The sequence below is a fragment of the Callithrix jacchus genome, chromosome 5, assembly GCF_049354715.1.
Source record: "Callithrix jacchus isolate 240 chromosome 5, calJac240_pri, whole genome shotgun sequence".
Lineage (NCBI taxonomy): Eukaryota > Metazoa > Chordata > Mammalia > Primates > Cebidae > Callithrix > Callithrix jacchus.
In genome coordinates this window covers 66,289,948-66,307,743 of record NC_133506.1, presented here as the reverse complement: position 1 = coordinate 66,307,743, position 17,796 = coordinate 66,289,948, and the positions used below count along the sequence as shown (strand labels likewise).

The following is a 17,796-nucleotide window of genomic DNA, read 5'->3' as shown; positions in this document are numbered from 1 at the left end:
GGCCTGGATAGAGCCTGCGCGTGGCATGTGTACATGTGTGCCGTGGGCGTGTGTGTGTGTGCATGGGGTCTACGTGCAGCTCTGTGTGAATGTGTCTGTGCACGCATGCTTGTGTGTTCATGTACATGTGCGGGCCTGTGTTTATTTGTGTGTTTGCATGGCTGTGTACATGTGTGTAAATACACGGGCATTCACATACAAACACATGTCTGTTTTTATAACATGAGACAGTCAGTGGGGTGGCAGCCTGGTTCCCTTCATCCTGCTGTGTGCCTCACTCGCCGTCCTGAAAGGGGGCAGGGCCCTCTTTGGAGCAGAGATGCCCATCCCGAGCTGTGAGCTGTCCCGTCTTATCTTGGCACTTCCTCTGGCTTCGCCTTCAACTGCTGCCCTCTTCCTGCCATGCTGAATTATGTACCCACTCCAGGTCCCTCCTGCACAACAGGCTCTCTCAGCTGGGAAGTGGACGGCGCCTTATTGAAATAACCTTTCAGCTTTCATCTGCCTCGCTAGTCCCTGGAGCAGGCCTGGCTGGGAATGCTGGGCTAATTAGGCCGCCACGTTCTCGGGGGACCTTGTCGACGCAAGCCCCCCTCCCCAGCCCTCTGCCCACCGGATCTCCTGTCTCCTTGCTCTGAAGGTCTTGCATGGAGTGGGAGCTGGTGGCTGGCACCCCGGCTGATCGGGACCCGAGTATTGGCCAGGCTGGAGAGCGACCCCGTGGTGGCACATTTCAGTGGGCTGACCGAGGCTGGGCACTCAGACCTGAGGTCTGGGACCTGGGGGTCACAGCGGCTGGCTTCTTGGGTGCACTCAGTGGGACTTGTGCGCCTGAACTGTTCAGCCAGCGCTGGTTGTACGGGTGGCCCTCCCTAAGCAGTGATGATTGCGTGACTGCTACTGTAACCAGAGGGAGCTGTCCCCCAAACCTGCTCAGGGCTCTACCAGCCCCCAGCGGACCCTGGACCCTGGACCCCGGCTTTCCCTCCACCCACCCTGATGCACCCAACCCACTGCTTAGGGACCCAACATGGCAGATGCTGAGAAGGGGCTTTAGCCCAGGGCTGAGGGTCCCTGCCAGGCTGCAGCTGCAGGTGGGGACAGCACCCTGACCTCTCTACTCGGCCCTCTCCCTATCCACCCAGCCCGCCGTTGCCTGGACAGCGCTCCGCAGGAAGCCCAGGGCCCAGGGCCCGTGGCCTCTACCTCCCCCTCCTGTGGCCTTTGCTTTCCAGGGCTCACAAAATGTGTCCTGTTATGCAAATTTGCTCCCTGTTCCCAGAACCTGAGTTGTGACAACACAGACTCCAGGGCTGAAGGTCGAGGACTTCTGAGAACTCCCCCTTCCAGGAAGCTTTGGTAAAGGCTCTGGGGCCAGGACTTGGCACCCTGTGGAGCCAACTGCCCCTCCCCCAAAGCTATAGCAAACTGTGTACCACCCACCGCTGAACAGGCCCACCCAATCCCAAGTGATCTCTTAGGTGTGTTTAGTGGGGTGAGGCTACCTCTGTGGAGGCGGGCCTGGCTGGAAATGCCTTGCTAATTAGGCTGCCACATTCTCAGGGGCCTTGTCAGAGCACCCCCCCAGCTCCCCTACCCTCAGGCTGGTTCAACACCAGCCTGGCCAACATGCTGGAGCCGCTGTCTCTACTGAAAATACAAAACTTAGCTGGGATAGTGGCGGGCATCTGTAATCCCAGCTACTCGGGAAGCTCAGGTGTGAGAATTATCTGAACCTGGGAGGCGGAGGCTGCACCCTCAGTGGCAAATGTCGGTTTGTGATGCCTGCCTGGGGGTCCAGGAGGGGTGTGAGGGGGAGGGAGAGGGTGGGGACTACTGTTCTTGAAGGCCCTGGTGCTGGGCAGGCCAAGGTGCCCACAGCACAAAGCAGGAACTGGAAGCCCGGCTTCGAAAGGCAGGTACAGAATCCCCTGTCAGCGGCCCTTTTTCCTGTCCCTGAAAGCCACCCCTTCCCTGCTGTGAGTGAAAGGTGCTCAGAACCGGCATCTAGAGCTCTGAGTACAGCCCAGATTCTACCTATCACCCAGTTCTGAATCTGTCCTGATGCCTTATTCATCCAGAGTGACTGAGCTCCAGGCTTCCTTCCACAACAGCAGGAGGCTCAGCACCTTCCCTCCTGGGGCCGACATTCTCCTGGGGGTGCAGTCGAACCCAAGGAACTAGATAAGCCCCAAATGACAGATGGTGGTAAGTGGTGGGGACAAAAAAACAGGGTTTAGATAGAGACACAGGAAGGGACCTAGCTTAGCTGTGTGCTCTCGGAGGGCTTCCCTCCCTGGGTGACATCTGGATTGAAACCTCAAAAAGAAGAAGGAGCTGAGGAGCAGCATTCCAGGCGGAGGGAACAGCAGGGGCAAAGGCCGTGGGGCAGGACTGAGCTTGGCCTGGACGAGGGCAGAGGGGCAGGACATGAGGTTGGAACAGGGAAAGCTGGGCCTTGTATGGCCTTGAACAACATGGGAAAGGGTTTGGAGCTATTCTCGGTGTGACAAGAAGTCACTGATGAGCCTGGGGCGGAAGTGACAGGACTGGATTTGGATTTGGGAGGTTGCAGTTGACAGGGAGTGAGGAGCCAGGCCTGTGGCCGTGAGAGACCTCAGGGGCCTGAAGAGGGCAGGGGCCATGGAGACAGACAGTGGCAGGAAGACTGACAAGTGCTGGGATGGGGACCAACAGGACACGCAGACGGATCGGGGTGAGGGAGGTGACGGGGCCACAGGCGACTTCTTAATCCTATCCCAGATGGCAGAGAGGATGCTGGCATCCCTATAAGACTGGAGTAGTGAAACAGGAAAGCAGGACCAGGGGCATCCAGGGGCACGGCTGAGAATGAGGAACATCCAAGAAGCCGTAGAGAGATGTTTAGCTGTCGGCAGCTGGATGCCCAAAACTGGAGCCCAGAGGTCCGCCGTATACTCGGCAGCCATTGGCACAGAGAGGGCATGTAACTCTGTGGGAATGAGGCCAACACAGTGGCTGATGCCTGTCATCCCAGCACTTTGGGAAGCCACCTGAGGTCGGGAGTTCAAGACCAGCCTGACCAACATGGTGAAACCCCGTCTCTACTAAAAATACAAAAAATAGCCGGGTGTGGTGGAGGGTGCCTGTAGTCCTAGCCACTTGCAAGGCTGAGGCAGAAAAATTGCTTGAACTGGGGAGGCAGACATTGCAGTGAGCTGAGATCATGCCACTGTATTCCGGCCTGGGAGACTCCATCTGAAAAAAAAAAAAAAAAAAGGTTTCCAGCCAGGCATGGTGGCTCATGCCTGTAATCCCAGCACTTTGGGAGGCCGAGGCGGGTGGGTCACGAGGTCAAGAGATCGAAACCATCCTGACCAACATGGTGAAACCCACCTCTACTAAAAATAGAAAAATTAGCTGGGCTTGGTGGTGCGTGCCTGTAATCCCAGCTACTCAGGAGGCGGAGGTTGCGGTGAGCCAAGATTGCGCTATTGCACTCCAGCCTGGGTAACAAGAGCGAAACTCCGTCTCAAAAAAAAAAAAGAAAAGAAGAATTAGCTGGGTGTGGTGGAGGGTGCTTGTAACCGGGAGGCAGAGGTTGCAGTGAGCCAAGATCACGCCACTGCACTCCAGCCTAGTGACAGAGTGAGATACAGTCTCACTACTTGGCCATACAGTGACTTTCTCTCTCTCTCTCTCTCTCTGTGTGTGTGTGTGTGTGAAAGTATGTTAAGAAAGCAAAATAATTAAAGAATGATTACTCCATAGACAGAGCAGCCTCTATCAAAAAAATTAAAATTAATCTATATAATAAAAAATAGTAAACACGCAGGATGGAGGCTTTTGGCAACACAACGCTTTTGGGGAGAGAAAAGGAGGAGTCAGCCAAGGAGAAGGAACAGCTAGGAAGGTGAGAGGGAACCCGGAAAGGGCGGCATCACCAAAGCCACAAGTGTTTCAGGAAGGCGGATGATTTCAGAGGTTGAGGTGGGTGGATCAGGTCAAGAGATCGAGACCATCCTGGCAAACTTGGTGAAACCCTGTCTCTACCAAAAATACAAAAATTAGCTGGGCATGGTGGTGCGTGCCTATAATCCCAGCTACTCAGGAGGTGGAGGTTGCAGTGAGCCAAGATCACACCACTGCATTCCAGCCTGGGGGTTAGAGCGAGATTCCATCTAAAAAAAAGGAGGGGAGGTAACTCCTGTGATGAGGGCTGCCATCATCATAGATACGGATGAGGGCAGAGAAGCGCCCCATTGATTTGGTGACTTGGAGGCCACTGGAAGGGTCTTTCCTGGCAGAAAGGCAGAGGCAGAAGGCATATGGAGTGGAACGAAGAGTGAATAGGAGTGAGGAGTGGGAGCAGGACTGGCTGGGATGTGCAGAGAGGGTGAGGGAGCCACCGTCCTAACAGCTCAGGGACAGCAGGATGGCTGAGGCTCTGCTCCGGGACCTGGGCCGAGAGGACACCCTCTACCCAGAAGGCGGAAGGAAAGGACATGTGGACAAGGCCCCTGCACTTTTGTTCAAGTTACATGTGTCTCTCCTGTTCACATTTCACTGGTCAAAGTGAGTCATGGGCCCCAGCTGCCATCATGGATGAAACCCCCAGGGGAGTCTGAGAACTCGTGAATATCTGTGAGCACCCAGAGACCACACTGCAGGACGCTTTGCCTTGGGGGGCGGCGGAGAAACGGGGCAGGACCTGGAGGGCCATGGGTCAAGCGAGGTTGGTTTTTTCTTTTTTGAGAGAGTCTCACTCTGTCGCCCAGGCTGGAGTGCAGTGGTGAAATCTCAGCTCACTACAACCTCCGTCTTCTGGGTATTCTCCTGCCTCAGCCTCCCAAGTAGCTGGGACCACAGGTGCCTGCCACCATGCCCGGCTAATTTTTGTATTTTTAGTAGAGACAGGGTTTCACCATGTTGGCCAGGCTGGTCTCGAACTCCTGACCTCAGATGATCGGGCCTCAGTTTCTCTCTCCTCCTGAGTCATGCTGTCAGCACACAAACAGGCTCTAGTTCCTTCTGTCTTGGTGGCTCACGCCTGTAATCCCAGCACTTTGGGAGGCCGAGTCTGAGGAGAAAGAGGACGGGATGGCACAGGCCTTCCTTGTCATGGGTAATACCCTAGTCACATGGGAGATGGGTGGAGGGCGCCTCTTGGCAGCAGGGATGGGGAGGTGGAGCATTTCAAGTGAAACCAGTCAGCCCGCCGCTGTGGCTTGCTCCTGTGATATCAGCAGCTCGGTACAGCGGGAAGTGGAGAAGCGTTCACCCAGGGCTGGATTTTCCAGTGAGAACTGCAGTCAAGGAAGGGTGTGGAAGTTGAAGGTGTTTGCAAACAGGAGTTTCTTTTTTTTTTTTTTTTTTTGAGACGGAGTTTCGCTCTTGTTACCCAGGCTGGAGTGCAATGGCATGATCTCGGCTCACCGCAACCTCCACCTCCTGGGTTCAGGCAATTCTCCTGCCTCAGCCTCCTGAGTAGCTGGGATTACAGGCACGTGCCACCATGCCCAGCTAATTTTTTTGTATTTTTAGTAGAGACGGGGTTTCACCATGTTGACCAGGATGGTCTCAATCTCTTGACCTCGTGACCCACCCGCCTCGGCCTCCCAAAGTGCTGGGATTACAGGCTTGAGCCACCGCACCCGGCCACAAACAAGAGTTTCTAACGCCCACCGGCCTAGCCTCTGCCTAGGTTCTCACCTCTGCTGGGCTGCCAGGGCTGTGTGACGCCCTCCGGTGAAGCCTGACCACATACACCTGGTTCCTGGTCTCTACAAGCAGATCAGCTTTTCCCATGCCCACCAGACAGGATGCCATGGCCATTCAGCCACCAAACTCTCTTCCTCTGTTTGAGAGGTCACCATTTATGTAAATGAGCTATTCCCTCCCAGTCAGAGCTGCCAAGAACACGAACTCGCTTCCCCAGCCTTGAAGGACCCCGGCCGGGCTCTGCCCCTCAGCACACCTACCCCAGACTCAACTAGCAAATAACCAGGAACAGGCAGGATCCATGGCGGTGGCAGAGCCAGCAGAGGCTGGTGACTGGGTGGGAACATTGGAGATGCAGGTGGAGGTGTCTTTGCCCTCACTGGGGGCACTGCACCTGCCTCTGGAGCCTGCAACCCTCTGGGAGGTGGTGAGTTACCTGATAGCCTTGAAATAAGTCTGAGTTTTCACTTATATGGGGCAAGGCTGGTGTCTGTTGCTGGCAAATAAGAATCTTCTCTGATGCTGGGTCCCTGTAGCTCAGCTTGGGTTCCGGGCTGAGACAGATGTGCCCATCTGTGCACCCCAGTCTCTGCTCTGAGGCTTCCCGCTCCCCTCTCCCCGCCTTCCAGGAGCAGCAGCTGCCCGAGAAGGTGAGTCAGAAGGTAGCACTAAACGCAGCAGCCGGGGTCAGCCAGTGTGACTCTGCCCCAGGAGCTTGACTCCAAAGCAAGCAACGGGTCCATAGCCCTTTCATCCTGGTGGTACCATCCTGGGGACACTGTCCACTAGATCTTTATACCAAGACCCCGGCGCCACCCTGGAGTCCTGCCCTCCCAGAGTTGCGTTGCTCACCTTCTCCTTTGGGTCTGCAGGCCACCCTCCCCCATCTTCATTCTGCACACGTCCGCCCAACCTGCCTCTTCTTGGCTATTAAGATCCAAACTTCCTTCAGAGGCAACCACGTGCTCCTCTAGAGGAGGCGGGCTCTGCTCTTGCTGGGGCGAGTCTCTGTCTACTGCGTACTCCACTGTCTGGGGTTGATTTAAACGAGAGCATGTGACTCAGTTCTGACCTATGAGACACAAAGGAACGTTTGCTGAAGGACTTCTGGAAACATTTGTCTTCCTCCTTAAAAGGGACACAGGGACCAGGTGCAGTGGGTCACACCCATAATCTTAGCCCTTTGGGAGGCTGAGGTGGCAGGATCACTTGTGGCCAGGAGTTTCCAGCTGCAGTGAGCTATGACTGTGCCACTGTACTCCAGCCCGTGTGACAGAGTGAGACCTCATCTCTAAAAATAAAGATTAAAGCCTCAACCTCATGGGCTCAAGTGATCTTCCTGCCTTGGCCTCCTGAGTAGCTGGGACTATATACCTGTGCACGCCACTGTGCCCAGCTAATTTTGCATTTTTTGGAGAGATGGGGTCTAACTATGTTGTTGAGGTTGGTATCAAACCCTGGGCTCAAGCAATCCTCCTGCCTTAGCCTCCCAAAGTGCATGATTATAGGTATGAGCTACTGTGTCTTGCCTAAATGCTTTAAATTTTTATTTTTTAATCTTTATTTATTTTTATTTTTTTTCAGACAAGGTCTCACTCTATCACCCAGACTGGAGTGCAGTGGCACAATCTCAGCTCACTACAGCCTCCGCCTCCCAGGTTCAAGTGATTCTCCTGCCTCAGCCTCCTGAGTAGCTGGAACTACAGGTGCACGCCACCATGCCCTGCTAATATCCACACTAATTTTTGTATTTTTAGTAGAGACAGGGTTTGACCATGTTGACCAGGCTGGTCTTGAACTCCTGACCTCAGGTGATCAGCGCGCATTAGCCTCCCAAAGTGCTGGGATTACAGGTGTGAGCCGCTGCGCCTGGCAATTAAGAAGTTTTAAAAGGATTGGGGGACACAAGGAAGAGATGTTCTACTTCCTGCTTCTGGGTGTGGTTGGACAAGCATGAAATGCATGGCCCTGAACCCCCACCTTTCAACCATGAGGGAGCCAGGCCAAAAGCTAATGCCAGCTTGCCAGGACTACAGAGTAAAATGGGGAGAACCTGTGTACACGATGATCTTGCTAAGCCAATGAGTAAACCAATCCTGGAATCTCCAAACTTTCTGTGATAGAACATAAGTTCGCTTTCTGTTTAAATTAAATCATTTGGGGTTGGATTTCCTTTTTTTTTTTTTTTTGAGACAGAGTCTCACTCTGTCACCAGGCTGGAGTGCAGTGGCGCGTTCTCGGCTCACTGCAACCTCCAACTCCCTAGTTCAAGTGATTCCCCTTCCTCAGCCTCCCGAGGAGCTGGGATTACAGGCACATGCCACCACACCCAGCTAATTTTTGTATTTTTAGTAGAGGTGGGGTTTCACCATGTTGCCCAGGATGGTCTCGATCTCCTGACCTTGTGATCCACCCACCTCGGCCTCCTAAAGTGCTGGGATTACAGACATGAGCCACTATGCCCAGCCTGGATTTTCAATTACTGTGTCCAAAGGTTCCCAACACACCTTCCAGTGAATTCCTTTTTTGCTTAGTCAGTCAGACAAGCACTCTCTTGCTTAAAAAAACGTCTAACTATGTCCCGGGTAACTCTGTGACTTGGCTCAGTGGGACCTGCTCCAGGAAGCCTCCCTTGACCCTCCTTTCTTTTTCTTTCTTCCTCTCTCTCTCTTTCTTTCTTTTCTTTTCTTTCCTTTGTTTCCTTTCTTTCTTTTTCTTCTCTTTTTTTGAGACAGAGTTTTGCTCTTGTCACCCAGGCTAGAGTGCAGTGGTGTGATCTCAACTCACTGCAACCTCTGCCTCCTGGGTTCAAGTAATTCTCCTGCCTCAGCCTCCCAAGCAGCTGGAATTACTGGTTCTTGCCACCAAAAATTAGCTCATGCCCAGCTAATTTTTGTATTTTTAGTAGAGATGGGGTTTCATCATGTTGACCAGGCTGGCCTCAAACTCCTGACCTCAGGTGATCCAGCCACCTTGGTCTCCCAAAGTGCTGGGATTACAGGCATGATCCACCACACCTGGCCCACTCCCACTCTCTTTTCTCTTTACCCCCAGAGGCGCATCCTGCTGTCTGTCAAGTAAATGAATCGATGAATGATTTAGGTGATGTCATTCATTCCAGCCAAAAGCAAACCCCCCAGGTGCTTTGGTTAGCCCAAGTGGCCTTATTGTGGGAAAATGGGGATATATAATGAGATGCAGGGCCGGGCGCGGTGGCTCATGCCTGTAATCCCAGCACTTTGGGAGGCTGAGGTGGGCGGATCACGAAGTCAGGAGATCGAGGCCATACTGGCCAACATGGTGAAACCCCGTCTCCACTAAAAATACAAAAAAATTAGCCAGGCGTGGTGGCGCACGCCTGTAGTCACAGCCACTCAGGAGGCTGAGGCAGGAGAATCACTTGAACCCAGGAGGTGGAGGTTGCAGTGAGCTGAGATCGTGCCACTGCACTCCAGCCTGAGTGACAGAGTAAGACTCTGTCTCAAAAACAAACAGAAAAAACAACGACAAAAACCATAAGATGCAGCAGCCAGAGGACCCCAGGGCAGGCTCCTTGTGCTTCCAGGATAAGTGACTGCCAGGTATTCAGGCCTCACCTCACAGATAATTCCCCTCGGATCCTTCACAGAACCTGTCCTCAGTGCCCTGCAGAGTCTCTGAGAATTTCCCGTCCCAGGCCTTGAATCACCTTCTCTTCCCTGTCAGCCTGAGTGCCGCCCTTTCTCTAGTGACCCACCTCCCACCGGCCACCAGCCCCTCCCAGCCTCTGACCTCAGCCCAGGAGGGTAGGCCCAGGTAGCATTCAGCATGGGCTGGGTGTGCGGGCCCCAAACCCTATTTTTTCCCTATAAGGTTTTTCTTTAATATTACTCATCATTATTTACTTCCAAAATAATGCTTGCCAGGGCTGGGCGAGGTGGCTCACACCTGTAATGCCAATACTTTGGGAGGTCAAGGCAGGACGATGGCTTGAGCCCAGGGGTTTTAGACAGCCTGGGCAACATAGTGAGACTCCGTCTCTACGAAACATTTTAACAGGTCAGGTGCTGTGGCTCACACCTGTAATCCCAGCATTTTGGAAGGCTGAGGCAGGCAGATCACGAGGTCAGGAGTTCAAGACAAGCCTGGCCAATATGGTGAAACCCTGTCTCTACTAAAAATACTAAAATTAGCTGGGCATGGTGCACACTTGTAGTTCCAGCTACTTGGGAGGCTGAGCACTGCACTCCAGCCTAGGTGACAGAGCCAAACTCCATCTCAAAAAAAAACAAAATTTTTTTTGTTTAACAATTAGCCGGCTGTGGTGGCACATGCCTGTAGTCCCAGCTATTCAGGAGGCTGAAGCGGGAGGATCACTTGAGCCCAGGGAGTCAAGGCTGCTGTGAACCACGATCCTGCCACTGTACTTCAGCCTGGTTAAAAGAGTAAAACCCTATCTCAAAATAATAATAATATATATATTTTTTGATATGGAGTCTCTCTGTAGCCCAGACTGGAGTGCAATGGCATGATCTCGGCTTACTGCAAACTCTGCCTCCCGGGTTCAAGTGATTCTCCTGCCTCAACCTCTCGAGTAGGTGGGATTATAAGCGCCCACCACCACGCCTGGCTAATTTTTGTATTTTTAGTAGAGACGGGGTTTCGCCATGTTGGCCAGGGTGGTCTTGAACTCCTGACCTCAAGTGATCCATCTGCCTCAGCCTCCCAAAGTGCTGAGATTACAGGTGTGAAATAAGCATTGTTAAATTAAATTAGATAATACTTGCCACTTGTGGAAACCATGAAAAGTACAGAAGCAAAAAGGAAGAAGAATCACTACAATCCCATTACCCTTGACAGCCATTGACAGAGCCTTGCTGTATCTTCTTTCTATACTTCCTTTTTTTATGTGGAGCTATATAAAATTTAAATAAAAATTTTATTTAAAGAAATAAAATTGGGATCACGCTATATATGGAATTTCTGTATCCTGCATTTTCTACTTAAGACCATTCCATTCACGCAGCAGCTCTCAGGGGGTCTCTATCTTTGAGGCTGGGTACTAGGGGAGCAGCAGGGAGTCCAGCAGAAAGCGGGGCCCCACCGCCCAGAGAAGGGCAGTCGTTGAAACAGGCATGCATCCAGCACCACGTCCAAATACACTTGTAGCTTGGAAAGTGGAGGAAAGATCCAGGTAGCTAAGAGAACTGTGGGGTTCCCTCATCCGTGGGGCTGTGAAGTTTTGGAGGGTCTGAAGGCTGAGGACTCAAGTCAGGTTATTGGGGGGGGTGGGGGGTATTCCAGGCAGAGGTAGTAGCCTACGCCCGAGAGCCTGAGGCCAGAGGAAGCGCACAGCTAAATAACAGAAGAGTGATATGGTAACAGGGAAGGTGTTTAGAGACTGCAGAGGATCCCGTTGCTGGAACAGATGGTAATTTATTTATCTGTGGAACAGTTAGATTGTTTCTCATTGTTCACTGTTAGAAATGATCATGGCAGAAATTGGTAACAGTTGCCTCCTGGGAGGGCTATAGGGGAGCTCTGGGACTGGGGTGAGGGAGACATCACTGTATCCCTATCGGGAACTTTTTTTTTTTCAGACAGAGTCTCACTCTTGTCGCCCAGGCTGGAATGCAATAGTGCGATCTTGGCCCACTGCAACCTCCACCTCTCTGGTTCAAGCAATTCTCCTGCCTCAGCCTCCTGAGTAGCTGAGACTACAGGCGTGTGCCACCATGCCCGGCTAATTTTTGTATTTTTAGTAGAGACAGGGTTTTGCTATGTTGGCCAGTATGGTTTCAATCTCTTGATCTTGTGATCCACTCGCCTCAGCCTCCCAAAGTGCTGGGATTACAGGCGTGAGCCACCTCGCCCAGCTGGGAACTTTTTTTTTTTGAGAAAGAGTCTCACTTTTCTTGCCTAGGCTGGAGAGCAATGGCGCAATCTCAGCTCACTGTAACCTCTGCCTCACCAGTTCAAGTGATTCTCCTGCCTCAGCCTCCCAAGTAACTGGAATAATAGTTACTTTTACGATGCTGACCAGCCTGGTCTTGAACTCCTGACCGCAGGTGATCTGCCCGCCTCAGCCTCCCAAAGTGCTGGGATTACAGGCTTGAGCCTCCTCACCCAGCCAGGAACTTTAGATGTATTTACCATGTGACCGATCTATTGATTCTTTTCAAGAGTCAGTTAAATTAAAACTAAATAATGGAAAAAAATTATATAATGTTGGAATGAGCATCTTTGTGCTCACGGCTTGGTTCAATACCTGACCCTTCCTTAGATCAGATTGATTGGGTCCAAGTCCTCTTGACATCTGCTGATGAGGCACCTGTCACAACATTCAGCCCCTAAAACTGGAAGTTCTACACTCAGAAAATCACCAGTTATGGGAGCGTCCAGAGATCCAGCGCTTTCCTGTTTGTCTTCCCAGCTGGACTGTGAGTGCCCAGAAGAGACAAGGCTGGTGTGAAGAGGAGAATGTGGATGATGGAAGGGGTTAACAGGTGCTGCACCCCCTCTGTGTGCCAGGCCTACCCATGCTGGGGGTGTCCACATACACTCACTGAACAGTCTCCTTGAATTATTTTAAAGGTTAATATCCTCATCTTACACCTGAGAAAAATGAGCCTCAACAAAGTGAGGTGGCAGGGCCAGGCGTGGGGGCTCACACCTGTCACCCTAGCACTGTCCGAGGTCGAAGCAGGTAGATCACCTGAGGTCAGGAGTTCGAGACCAGCCTGGCCAACATGTCAAAACCCCGTCTCTACTAAAAATACAAAAATTAGCTGGGCACGGTGGTGTATACCTGTGATCCCAGCTACTTGGGAGGCTGAGGCAAGAGAATCACTCAAACCCAAGGCAGAGGTTGCAGTGAGCCGAGATCTCATTACTACACTCCAGCCTGGGCAACAGAGCGAGACTCCGTCTCAAACAACACCAAAAACAAGGTGAGATGGGGGGGTTACGGCACTCACACCTGTAATCCCAACACCTTGGGAGGCTGAGGCAGGAGGATTGCTTGAACCCAGGATTTCAGGACCAACCTGGGTAAGATAGTGAGACCCACCTCTACAATTAAAAAAAAAAAAAAAATTAGCCTGGCATGTGAGTGCACACCTGTAGTCCCAGCTACTTGAGAGGCTGAGAAGGGAGGATGGCTGGAGCTCAGGAGTTGAAAGGTTGCAATGAGATGTGATTGCACCACTGCACACCAGCCTGGGAGACAAAGTGAGACCATGTCTCAGGAACAAAAACAAGGGCCAGCTGCAGTGGCTCACGCCTAGCACTTTGAGTGGCCAAGGCGGGCGGATCACAAGATCAGGAGTTCAAGACCAGCCTGCCCAAAATGGTAAAACTCTGTCTCTACTAAAAATACAAAAATTAGCTGGCACATGCCTATAATCCCAGCTACTCGGGAGGCTGAGGCAGAATTGCTTGAACCCAGAGGCAGACGCTCCAGTGAGCTGAGATTGTGCCACTGCACTTCAGCCTGGCAACAGTGTGAGGCTTGCTCTCAGAAACAAAAAACAAAAATAAAACAACAACAACAAAGTGAGGTGATTTGTCCAAAATGGTGGAGCCAGGATTCAAACAAGATTGCTCTGGCATCCAACCATGGGAGGACACAGCTCTCTCCTTAGAGACTGCTGCTGTACAGAGACCCCTCTCCAGCACCGGCCCCCCAGTGTCCCACCAGGCACCCCTACACCTCTCAGGAGCCGTGTCTTGCTCCCCGGCCAGTAACTTCATTCCTCCCTGTTTTCATTATCAATTTCCTCTCCTTGTGCTTCACACTCATGAGGCCCGGGAGATGGACAAGGCGGATGGGGAAGGAAGTGGAAATTCTGTGTAATACCATCATCAGTATCACAAAACTTGTCTTAAGTGCCAGCCCCAGGGATTTGCTGGAGTTGGCGAGATAGAGGTGGGGCTGAAGGTCAGATTAAATTGGACTAGTAACCCCAGGGGGATACTTGAAAAAGGTTGCTAGCGAAAGCGCTCCCTGGCAGGATGGCGGCGGCAGAGGCAGGCGGCTGGGCTGCAGCGTGTGGGTCGACGGCCAGATCAAGCCTGCTTCTCGGGGCTTGCTGGTGACAGGCCTAGGTTCAGACGTCCTCCTCCAGAAGCCAGAAATCTTGCCTTTTCCCCCCAATAATGAGTTGGTATAAAAATGGATCTTGAATAAAACTGTCTGCAGTTTTCAAATTTCAAACTGCATTAGTCAAAATACATCAAATTTCCATGTACTGACTTACCACCTGCTCAAAATCTGATCCTTTTTCAGCTGGAATATATTGTAACATGAATCGCCTCCTGAGAGGCAAAAGGGAAAAAAAGCAGAGGGTGAGGGCCTCTGCAAACGTGCCGGTGGAGAGCTGCAATCCTGGGCTCTGCTGGGCTCCCCGGCCTCTGACAGTGGCTCCTTTTATTACCTGGGTGCCTAAGCCCCTCGGCTACTTCCCTTGATTCTAGGTTTCTGGCTCAAACCCTTACTCTCTTGACAGTCTATGGCACACAGCGCAGAAAATGACCATGTCACGTCCTCTGGCCTTTAATAAGCACCTACTATGTGCTGGGTGCTCAGGCTCACCAGAGAGACAGAACTACAATCGTATTGCCAAATCTATTAGTGACTTCTTCATCCTCATCTGCTCACCTTGGCAGCGCTGGACACGGCTGGCCCTCCCCTCAGGAAACGCTTTCTTCTCTGTCTTGTCCTGCCTTGCGGGCTGCTGCTGCTTGGTCAGCTCTTCTGGCCTGATCACTACATATCCTGACCCCCCAGGGCTCAGCCTTCCAACCTTCTTTCTTCTGTAGCCACACCTGTCCCCAGGTGAGCTCACCTAGGCCCAGCTTTTTGTTTTGTTTTGAGACAGAGTCTCGCTCTGTTGCCCAGGCTGGAGTGCGGTAGTGAGATCTCATCTCATTGCAACCTCCGCCTCCAGGGTTCAAGTGATTCTCCTGCCTCAGTCTCCTCAATAGCTGGGATTACAGGTGCATAATACTATGCCCAGCTAATTTTTGTATTTTTAGTAGAGATGGGTTTTCACCATGTTGGCCCGGCTGGTTTCAAACTCCTGACCTCAGGTGATCTGCCTGCCTTGGCCTCCCAAAGTGCTGGGATTACAGGTGTGAGCCACCGGCTAGGTCCAGGATTTAAATATCATCTCCGTGGGGGTGGGGGATCAGACGTGTTTTGGCTCTAAACTCCAGACCAGTCCACCTGCCTGCCCACCTGGCATTGCCATGTTAGTATCTAATAAGCAGCGAAAACTCCACCTGTCCTAACTGAGCTCCCGGTACAGGCTTCCCTGTCTGCACAGATGACATCCGAGTCATTCTTGTTGCTCAAGCTAGAAATGCAGGTGCTATTCCTTCATCATCTCCTCCTTTAATGCACCAAGTCCCACTGGCCCCACCTTCAAAATATCTCTTAAATTCACATCACCCCATCCCCAGCACCCTCTCCCTACCCTAGGCCACTATCACCTGTCCCTGGGCACCCCCCACCCCCGCAGTGGCCTCCCTCACTGATCACTCTCTTTTTATTACAGCCCCATCTCCACCCACAGCCTAAGCACAGCCAAAAGGATCTTCACAAGTAGTGAGTGCTATCATGTTACTTTCCTGCTTGAAACCTTCAGTGGCTTTCCACTGCACCAGAATAAAACACAGGCTCCTCACAGCCCACAGCGCCCTCGCCAGCGGCCCCACCCCCTCCAGCCCCATCCTGCGCAGCTCTTCACATGCTAGCTGCACTTAGCCTCGGTTCCTAGACCACAGCGAGCTCATTCTTGCCTTGCAGGCTTTATTTTGTTTTATTGAAAAATATACAAATTTTTATGACAGATAAATAACACAAACGTTACCATCTTGAAGTGTATGATGTGCTGGCGCACAGCATATTCGTACCATTGTGCCACCACCATCGCTACCGAGCTCGGAACACTTTCATCACCTCAAAGGGAAACCCCGTCCCCATTAGCAGTCTCTCACCATTCTTCCTCCCCAGCCCCTGGCAACTATGAATCTGCTTTCTGTCTCTGTGGATTTGCCTCTTCTGGATATTCCATACAAATGGAATCACACCGTGTTGGCCTGGGAGTTTTCAAACTGACTGTTCCCACCAGGCCCTCTCTGCCCCAGGCCTTTCCGTGACCACCTCCTTCTTCACATTCGTCTCGGCTCAAAAGTAACCTCCCTGTCTGGAGCCAAGGCCCCGGCCCCTCTGCTCCCAGCCACTCTCGACTTCCTAAGTACCCTGCTCTATTTATTTCACTTTTAGCACTTAACCTGAGAGCACCTTGCTTAATTATTTGTTTTCGTTTATTGTCTCCCCGCTGGTCGCTCCCTGTGATACCCCCAGCCCCAAGATAGGGCCAGGCACCCAGGTGGTGCTCAGCAATTATTTGTGGATTGAACAAGCCAATTCACTATCAAGCTCTCCGAACTCGGATGGAACCATCTACAAAGCTAAAGAAACAGCCAAGGAGGGAAGAAAGCAGTGCTGCTGGGAAGGACAGGGGTGACCAGGAAAAGTCACGAAGGGAAGGGGGGCCTGGAGGGAGGGCTAGAAGCTCCACTGGCACTGGGGGAGGAAGGGGCAGGGCATTCCAGGCAGAAGGAACCGCATGGGCAGACGCCTGGAGGCGTGAGAGTGAGACAGCATCAAGGTAGGAGTCAAGTGATGTCGTCTCTAGTTTGCAATTTGTCCCCTAATTGATTCACATTCACTGGCCTCCCACAGAGAGGGTTTCAGCACCTAAGGCTCTGAGAGGAAAGAAGGGGCAGAGTCTCTTTTGTTCATTTCTTCTTCCCTCCTCCCACCCTGGTCCTAGTGTGTTCCGGACGCCCCACAGACACAAAGAAAAGCAGGCTGGCGCACGCCTGTAGTCCCAGCTACTCAGGAGGCTGAAGCAGGAGAATTGCTTGAACCCGAGAGGCAGAGGTTGTGGTGAGCCAAGATCGCGCCATTGCACTCCAGCATGGGCGACAGAGTGAAACTCTGTCTCAAAAAAACAAAAGGAAAAGAAGGCTGGGGCTGGACGTGGTGGCTCATGCCTGTAATCCCAGCACTTTGGGAGGCCATCTCGGGCAGATCACTTGAGGTCAGGAGTTCAAGACCAGCCTGGACAACATGGTCCAACCCCATCTCTACTAAAAATACCAAAAAAATTAGCTGGGTGAGGTGGTGAACGCCTGTAGTCCCAGCTACTCGGGAAGCTGTGGCAGGAGAATTGCTTGAGCCCAGGAGGCGGAGGTTGCAGTGAGCCAAGATTGCACCATTGCACTCCAGCCTGGGTGACAGAGCAAGACTCTGTCTAAAAAAGAAAAAGAAAAGAAAAGCAGCCTGGGTGTGGATGCTCATGCTTGTAATCCCAGCCCGTTGGGAGACTGAGGCAAAAGGATCACTTGAGTCCAAGGATTTGACAACAGCCAGGGCAACAGAGCAATACCACATCTCTACAAAACATACAAAAAATCAGCCGGGCGTTGTGGCACGTGCATCTAGTTCTAGCTAATCAGGAGGCAGAGGTGGGAGGACTGCCTGAGCCTGGGATACCAAGGCTGCCGTAAGCCATGTCGCATTACTGCACTTTATCCTGCATGGCAAATCAAGACCTTCTCTTAAAAAAAAAGAAAAGCAAAAGAAAAAAATAGACTAGTTTCCAGTTTTCTCTGTATGTATGTATTTTGTGAGATTGGTCTCACTCTGTTGCCCAGGCCAGAGTGCAGTGGTACAGTCTCAGCTCACTGCAGCCTCTGCCTCCCAGGTTCAAGTGATTCTCCTGACTCAGCCTCCGAAGTAGCTGGGCTACAGGTGTTCACCACCACCCTGGCCGTAGTTTCCAGTTTTCTAATTAAAATATCTTGCAGGCCGGGCGCGGTGGCTCAAGCCTGTAATCCCAGAACTTTGGGAGGCCAAGGCGGGTGGATCACGAGATCAAGAGATCAAGACCATCCTGGTCAACATGGTGAAACCCGGTCTCTACTAAAAATACAAAAAATTAGCTGGGCATGGAGGCGCGTGCCTGTAATCCCAGCTACTCAGGAGGCTGAGGCAGGAGAATTGTCTGAACCAAGGAGGCAGAGGTTGTGAGCCGAGATCGCGCC

At 52.1% G+C, this 17,796-nt stretch overlaps 1 protein-coding gene across 3 annotated transcripts in view; it reads right to left on the bottom strand.

Annotated features, from left to right (window-relative positions):
* The window catches only part of RTN4RL1 (reticulon 4 receptor like 1), a 91,334-nt gene that overhangs the window by 13,233 nt on the left and 60,305 nt on the right, over nucleotides 1-17,796 (bottom strand). Inside the window, exon 1 of one of the 3 annotated variants that reach the window (XM_078372458.1) lies at nucleotides 6,553-6,719. The exons of the other annotated variants lie outside the window; for them this stretch is intronic. The gene's annotated coding sequence lies outside the window, so the exon portion shown is untranslated. Of the gene's footprint in view, nucleotides 1-6,552; nucleotides 6,720-17,796 lie in introns of those variants that run through there. 3 annotated transcript variants of the gene reach the window in all.